Source organism: Dipodomys merriami, unplaced genomic scaffold (genome assembly GCF_024711535.1).
Source record: "Dipodomys merriami isolate MVZ:Mamm:240054 unplaced genomic scaffold, mDipMer1.0.p SCAF_6, whole genome shotgun sequence".
Lineage (NCBI taxonomy): Eukaryota > Metazoa > Chordata > Mammalia > Rodentia > Heteromyidae > Dipodomys > Dipodomys merriami.
Genome location: NW_027206179.1, coordinates 65107438 through 65115106, shown reverse-complemented (window position 1 = coordinate 65115106; position 7669 = coordinate 65107438). Strand labels below are relative to the sequence as shown.

General features: G+C 43.7%; 1 pseudogene; it reads right to left on the bottom strand.

Moving 5' to 3' along the window:
• Positions 1 to 2556: 2556 nt before the first annotated feature.
• On the bottom strand, positions 2557 to 4143 carry LOC138814322 (thymidylate synthase pseudogene; annotated as a pseudogene).
• Positions 4144 to 7669: the final 3526 nt, after the last annotated feature.

Sequence of the window (7669 nt, the reverse complement as noted above, 5' to 3'; positions counted from 1 at the left end):
CATTTTCACTTGAAACTAGTACTCTACCACTTGAGCCACATCTCCACTTCTAGCTTTTTGATAGTTAATTGGAAGAGTTTCACAGACTTTTCTTACTGGGCTAGTCTTCAGATTTTAGCTTAATTTTGTTCTTTCTTTTGTTGGTATGTGGACTTGAACTCAGAACCTCAAAAATTCACTAGAGCTCTACCATTCTTCTACCAAACTAACTTTGTATTCTTTTTTTTTCTGGTCTTGAGACTTGAACTCAGGGCCTAGGCACTATCCCTGGGCTTCTCTGTACTCAAGGCTAGCACTCTACCATTTGAGCCACAGCACCACTTCCATTTTTTTTTTTTTTGAGTAGTTTATTGGAGATAAGAGTCTCACAGGGACTTTTCTGCCCAGGCTGACTTTGTACTGTCATCCTCAGAGCTCAGTCCAGGATTTTTTCTGATTAATTGATAATGAAATCTCACAGACTTTTTTGCCCAAATCAACTTCAGAAATCCTCCTAATCTCAGCCTCTTGAGGTATAGTGTTATCAGAATGAGCCTCCAGCATCTGTCTGAAAGATGGCTTTTAAGAGGCCACCTGAATGAACACAACAGGTGTGGTGGTGCATGTTTATAATCCCAGCTACACCAGAGGCTTTGATAAGAAGGATTGAGGTCTGAAGCTGGGCTCTGGGCAAAAAGCATAATTCCTTATTTGAAAAATAAGTTCTTGGGTCTTGGCTTAAATAATAGTCTGCTTTGCTTAGCACATATGAATCCCTGAGTTCAAACCCCAGTACTGCAAAAGGAAGACAAAAATTTGACTTCTTAGCTCCCGTTTCCTGTCTAAATCCTGTTCTAGCACTGCTTCGTTGGATGGTCCTGGGCAGGTTACTTAGTCTCTCTGGAGGTTAGTTTCCTCTTCTGTAAAATAAGGGGCTAATAACGAATATCATTGCCTACTTTTGTGAGCAGTGAGTTAATACCTGAAAAGTTCTTTGCAAAGAGTTGGGGTGCCCAGTGCTGGTAGCCCACACCTGTAATGCTAGTTATTCAGGAGGCTGAGCTCTGAGGATCAAGGTTCCAGGCCAGCTTGAGAAAAGTCTATGAGATTCTTAGCTCCAATTAGCCACCAAAAATAAAAAAGCCAGATCAAGTGGTAGAGTGACAGACCTGAGTGCAAAAAAGAAACTGAGAACAAGAGTTCAAGCCCTAGTACCAGCACAAAAGAGGAAGAAGGAGGAGGGGGAGGAGAAGGAGGAGGATTGAGGCAACTGTAAGTGCCCGAGAATATTGCATCCTAGGTAGGTAGGTGTGGGAAGCCCAGTTGAGAGGTGGAACTATTGCATCCCATGGCCTCTGTGGGCCTCAGGCCACAATCATAGTACAATGGCAGCATAGAAATCTGTGCAGCTAAAACAAAATAGCATATACAATGCCTTCAGCAAATTGTGCTCACTCATACAAAATGCTGAATACACTTAGCCGCTGCTGCTTCTTTTTTTCTTCCTTATTGATATTGTTCTTTCTTGCTTTTCTTTGTTGTTGTTGGTCATGGGGCACTGTCCCTGAGCTTTTCTGCTCAAGGTCAGTGCTCTACCATGTTGAGCCATAGCTCCATGTCTAGTTTCTGGTGGCTAGTTAGAGATGAGAGTCTCACGGCCTTTCCTGCGTGGGTTGGCTTCGAACTTTGATCCTCAGATCTTGGCCTCCTGAGTAGCTAGGATTACAGGCGTGAGCCATGGCGCCCATCTGGGGGCATTTCTTTAATAAGTTTGAATGATGTAATTCCTGATGTTGTGTAGTTTTCTTTGATCCGGGAATGCAGTGTTTACACTGGCTGTCAAGGGTGACACCCAGCTGTTATTCTCTCTTCCATGACCTAATGTGGCTTCCAGAAACTCTGCAAAATACAAACATCTTTCAGGACAAAAAGCATGTGAGACTTCCATGGGTTCTTGCAAACATCTTACACTCGATCTTCCAGGTGCTGCCATTTCCCTCCAGTGTCCGGAGCCTGTGCCAGGAGCAGCATGGGTCTGACATGGAAAATGAGGATAGTCTAGGCTAATTCTGCTCTTTCTATGGGTCTGAGGTCGACTTCATAGTGATCAGATCTACAGGAATCACTTTATATTTTATAGTTAGACTACAGCGACTTGTTTTTTTTTTTTAAAGAATGGTTCTTTATTACAGCAACATATAAAACAAAAGATAACTTTCTAAACATTTATAAGCACCCTGTACATTAGTATTTATGCTGTTATTAACTTTAGAAAAATAGCTTGTGCAGTTAGTGAATGTCACCAGCCTTCATGAGCATCTAGGATGGAAACACTCCTGCATGTCTGTACTTGACTCATCTCCTCATTTCATGCAACCCAGTGAACTCATCCAACGCAACCATGCCTCCTTCCATTACTAAAAGAAACAGCAACATCCTTCAACACTGATGGCTAGTAACTGATGTCATGCACAGATTTTGACCTACTGTAGTTGTTTATTCCTTTAGAACAGAATGAACTTTCACCTGGGTTGCTAAAGTCTGGCAACATCCTGGCAATAGCTCCTTTGAAATAGCTCAAAACAGCCATTTCCATTTTAATAGTGGATGAGGCTTGTACCCTTCAACATCTGAACATCTTCCACTTTGAAGTCATCCATTGTCTCAACTTCCCGAAGGATTCTGAGCTTTGGGGAAAGTATTTCAGTTGAATTTTAGGTGGCTCAATGTGATTCAGGTAAGTATGTGCAACTCCCGAAGTGTGTACAAAGTCCCCTGGCTGCAAGCCCAGGATGTGTGCAATCATGTAGGTGACCAGGGCATCACTGGCAGTGTTGAAGGACCAGGCCCAGGCCCGTGCCTCCCACCCAATCTTCAATACAGTTGTCAGGACAGATCCCCTTCTACCACATGGAACTGGCAGAGGACATGGAAGGCAGCATCCTCAGAGGAAGATCTTTTGGTTTCCAGGTGCACATGATGTTATGTTGGTCATCAGGGTTGGTTTTGATGGGGTTTGATCACTTTTTGCAGCTGGTCTACTCCTTGACCCGTGTCATTAAATCCTATTTACAATTTATTTATTTATTTTGTCGGTCATGGGGCTTGAACTCTGGGCCTGGGCGCTGTCAGTGCTTCAGCTCAAGGCAAGTGGCTCTACCACTTGAGCCACAGCGCCACTTCCAGTTTTCTAGTGGTTTATTGGCAATAAGAGGCTCACGGACTTCCTTGCCCGGGCTGGCTTTGAACCGCAATCCTCAGATCTCAGCCTCCTGAGTAGCTAGGATTACAGGCATGAGCCGCCGCCGGTGCCCAGCTACTTGGTTTTGTTTTGGTTTTGGTATAGTTGATATGCAGAATGGTGACAGTCACATGAATCGGGTACAATCAATGACAATTCGTTTTGAACTGCGTCTCTCTCACAGTCTTTCCCTCCTGTCCCCACCTGCAAGATATCCAGTTCATTCAAGATATCCACAGAGGGTCTAGTATCACTTTTGCATTTGTTCACCCTTGTTCCACCTTTTCTATGCCCTCCTTTACCCTCCCCAATACAAACAAGACAAAGAGAACATTAAACACACCAACAATGGCTACTAAATAATGTCTCTTGTTTCCTTACCTTGGAGTTCATTTCATAGACTATTATATGATCATCTGTCCAGAACTACTTTTAAGGAGCAGGAAAGATTTGGAAAATTAAGGTGAAGTAAGCCATAGCCAAAGAAACACAGGGCTGTATGACTTCCCTAGTTTGTGGTAAGTAGAATGTACTTATGTATCTACAAGTAAACACACTGTATGACTAAAATAACACTGGACATGATAGATTATATAGGAACCTATTCATGAACATACAGAGGCCAAAGGAGGCTATGCATAGGAGTGGAGGACAAAGGCTCAATACCTGTGTAATCTGGATAAACCACTGCAACTCCTCCCAAATATCCTTCCAGAATACACGTTTGGTTGTAAGCACAGGAAATTCATCTCTCAAGTTGTAGAGTGCTCACATGCTGAACACGAACATGCACCGGGTGTCGGTGCCATGTGGTCATTCTTCCTGAAGCCTCTGCACAAGATACGCTCCACCTGCCCCAGATACTGCTGTGCTCTCCCATGCACCTGGGGCTTGGCGCCCTGCTTGGAGCTGGCAGCGGCCATCTTGTTTTCTTATTCTTTATTCAGGCTTGTTCCTTTAATTTTACAATTAACAACAAAAAAAAGGGGCTGGGTGCTGGTGGCTCACGCCTGTAATCCTAGCTACTCAGGAGACTGAGATCTGAGATCTCGGTTCAAAGCCAGCCCAGGCAAGAAAGTCCGTGAGACTCATCTCCAATTAACCACTGGAAAACCAGAAGTGGTGCTGTGGCTCAAGTGATAGAGTGCTAGCCTTGAGCTGAAGAGCTGATGAACAACGCTCAGGCCCAGAGTTCAAGACCCACAACTGACGACAAAAAAAAAAAAAAGGACACTTGCTTCAAGCATTTTTTTTTAAACTCAGGGCCTGGGCCATGTCACTGAGCATTTTGTGCTTAAGGCTAAGTGCTCTATCACATTGAGCCACAGCACCACTTCCAGTTTTCTTGTCATTAATTGGAGGTAAGAGTTTCATGGACTTTTTCCTTTGGGCTGGGTTTGAACCTCTATCCTCAGATCTCAGCTTCCTGAGTAGCTAGGGCTATAGCATGAGCCACCAGTGCCTGGCTGAATGATGGCATTGAGAAACATCTATTACAAATTTCTAATCAAAATTCTTGGTTTAAAGAAAATTCACTTATATTTCTCTCAAATACTGGCACTAAGTTGAGTGAAGAATAATGCTGAGTCTTAGCAATCTTCAGAAGCAAACATTCTTGCACTGGTAGCATATTCTATAGGGCTTTTGCACTTGAAGTGCCCTATTTTTTCTAGGTTGTACTTACTTGCTAGGTTATATAGCCAGTTGTGTGCTAGCAAAAGGTCAACAGGACCTTCTCTGCCTCCCACTAATCCTGCTTGGGACATGAGACCAAGTTCTTAACCAATACCAGCCATTACTATTTTGGTTAACGACAGCACTGCTTAAGCTTTTGACAAACACTAAAAGACCACTGAGAAAGATACATGGGTCCTGACAAAGATTTCTTTTTTTCTTGGCTGAATTTTAGTCAGTTTCCTGAGCCTGTAAGGAGTCTCAAGAACAAAATCTCTCTCTCTCTCTCTCTCTCTCTCTCTCTCTCTCTCTCTCTCTCTCTCTCTCTCTCTCTCTCTCTCTCTCTCTCTCTCTCACACACACACACACACACACACACACACACACAACTTATTTGAAAGGTTTGATCCATTCTTCTTCCCTCATTGAAGTTTAAGGACCAGATTGGTCACATGCTTTGTTTGGAATCCCAGGGAAATCCTGAATGAATTAACCCCTAACTTAATTTACTTCTAGCTTTTGCTTTGGCTCTTGAAGTTGCTTTGGTAAACAATGAAGTAACCTGGCTAGCCCCCTGCCGTGCTTCTGAGGTGCAGATGCTTTGGAAATGATTGCTTAGTTTGCTTAGAGATTTGGAGGTAGCCTTTTCTAGTTTAAACCTGTTGAAGTAACTTACTCTTTGAAGCTTGTACAAGTGAGTGAGCTATTGACATCATGCTAAGACACCCACAGATCATGCTAAGCCCACTGTTTTCTAAGCAGCATCTCAAGAAGGGCAATCAAATGTGTGCATGTGCAGATCACCAATCCTTACTTCTGTCTGCCTTAACTAACTTCCTACTTTCCTTCCCTTCCTCCTCTCTCCCTCCCTCTCCCTCCCTTCCTTCCTTCCTTCCTTCCTTCCTTCCTTCCTTCCTTCCTTCCTTCCTTCCTTCCTTCCTTCCTTCCTTCCTTCCTTCTCTTTTTTTGTGTGTCAGTATTGGGGCTTGAACACAGAGCCAGGGAGCTCTCCTTCTCCCTCAGCTTCTTGCTCAAACTTGTGTTTTACCACTTACGCCACCAGCTCCACTTCTCCACTTCTGGATTTTTGCTGGTTAATTGGAGATAAGAGTCACACGGACTGTCCTGCTCAGGCTGACTTTGAGCCTCAGACCTCAGTATCCAGCGATACTAGGAGTACAGGTGTGAACCACCAGGACCTGACTAATCTTATTTCTTTATATATATATCCTCAATTCCCTGATACTTCATGAATATAATTATCTTTTGCAAAACTCATTGCTTCAGTGATTGACATCTTGCTGGACAGACAAAAAAAGCCTTAGGTACAAAGTTACTCCTAAGTCTGCCTATGCACTTCCTTGTAAAATTACAACAGACTCCTACAAAGTGAGGGAGTTTAGCAAAACTCCCTCACATATATCTGATCACTTTTATGTCTTGTAACTTTTCCGATTTGTCACCATCTCCCTCCTATTGGGCGGGGTTAGCTACAGTTCCACTTCCCCATAATTCTTCCTCTTAGTAATTTTCCATCCATGAACCTTCCCCCAGGTTGCCCCCCCCCCACCCCCATGCAGTGACTATACTAGGATTGAACTCAGTCTCTGTCTCACATTGCAAAATTCCATTGGGTGATGGCCCTTATACTTATTTCAGTGATCTTAAATAAAGTCAGTCTTGTCCTGCTTTAACAAGTATATTGAATAATTTTTTTTTTCCTTTAGCACTTTTGCCTATGAGCAGTGTTTATCACACGGAGGCTCAAGAGAAACGTAGGAAGGAAGCTGGTTCAACCCACTTAGAAGAGAAGCAGCTTACTGGGAAGTGGAGGAGGAAATGAAGCAGAAGGCAGAGAGGTCTAAATAAGGAGTTTAGGATAAAATATGGAAAAAAAGCACATGATTTTCATCCAGGAGAAGGGGGAAGATAACTAAATGCCATGGAGAATTGAAAGTAACTTCAAAATAAGGTTGTAGGTAGCATATTTTGATGTCATCTGGTATTTGGGAAGATGGAGAGACTATAGGCATCAAAGAAGCAATACATTTTTGCAACCCCATTGGAAATAACCCTCTTTTGTCCTGTGGCCTTCATACTTCCACAGTGGGTTGCGCTTTGGGAAACTCTCCACTAGGGGGCACTGTCTTCCACAAAAACCCAACCTATTCTAGGTTCTTGGTGGGAACCCACGAACTAAAGGGAGTGATTTGAGAATACTTCAATTTCAGGTTCTCAGCCCAGTGGTGCTCTTCCTCTTAGATGCAGTTCCTTCCGGAGTCTGGTTCTTCTACAAGGCAAACGGAGCCCGGCCCTGCAAGCAAAGCTTAGGCTCTTATGTTTGGCCCTATTTTTATGCGTGTGCCTGTTTAAATCTACACACGACCAGCCTGCACACCAACTTCTTCTTCATGTCCCTTCTTCAAAGTCCTCATCTCCTTCCTGTGTTCTGATAGTGAGAGAGGCCCATGTTCCCTTTCTGCAGGTTCCCCCCCACCCCTTCTTCTGACTAACCGATCCCTTGCCACTATGCCAGGGAGAGGTTATTTATGTGTTTCTCAGGAAACTTCAACCTGTAGGTGGGAAAGGTCTGGTTTCCCGGAAGAGTGCTTCTAGAAAGACCAACTCCCCGCCCCCCACCCCAGCCACCTCCAAGAAACAAAACAAACGTTTTATCTAGGCACTTCCTGTTTCCTCCGTTTAAAGTACTCCTACCCTGTCTAGTCTTGAAAAAAGAAGTTCAAAGGCTTAGGCCAGCCTTTGGGCTCGTAGGCA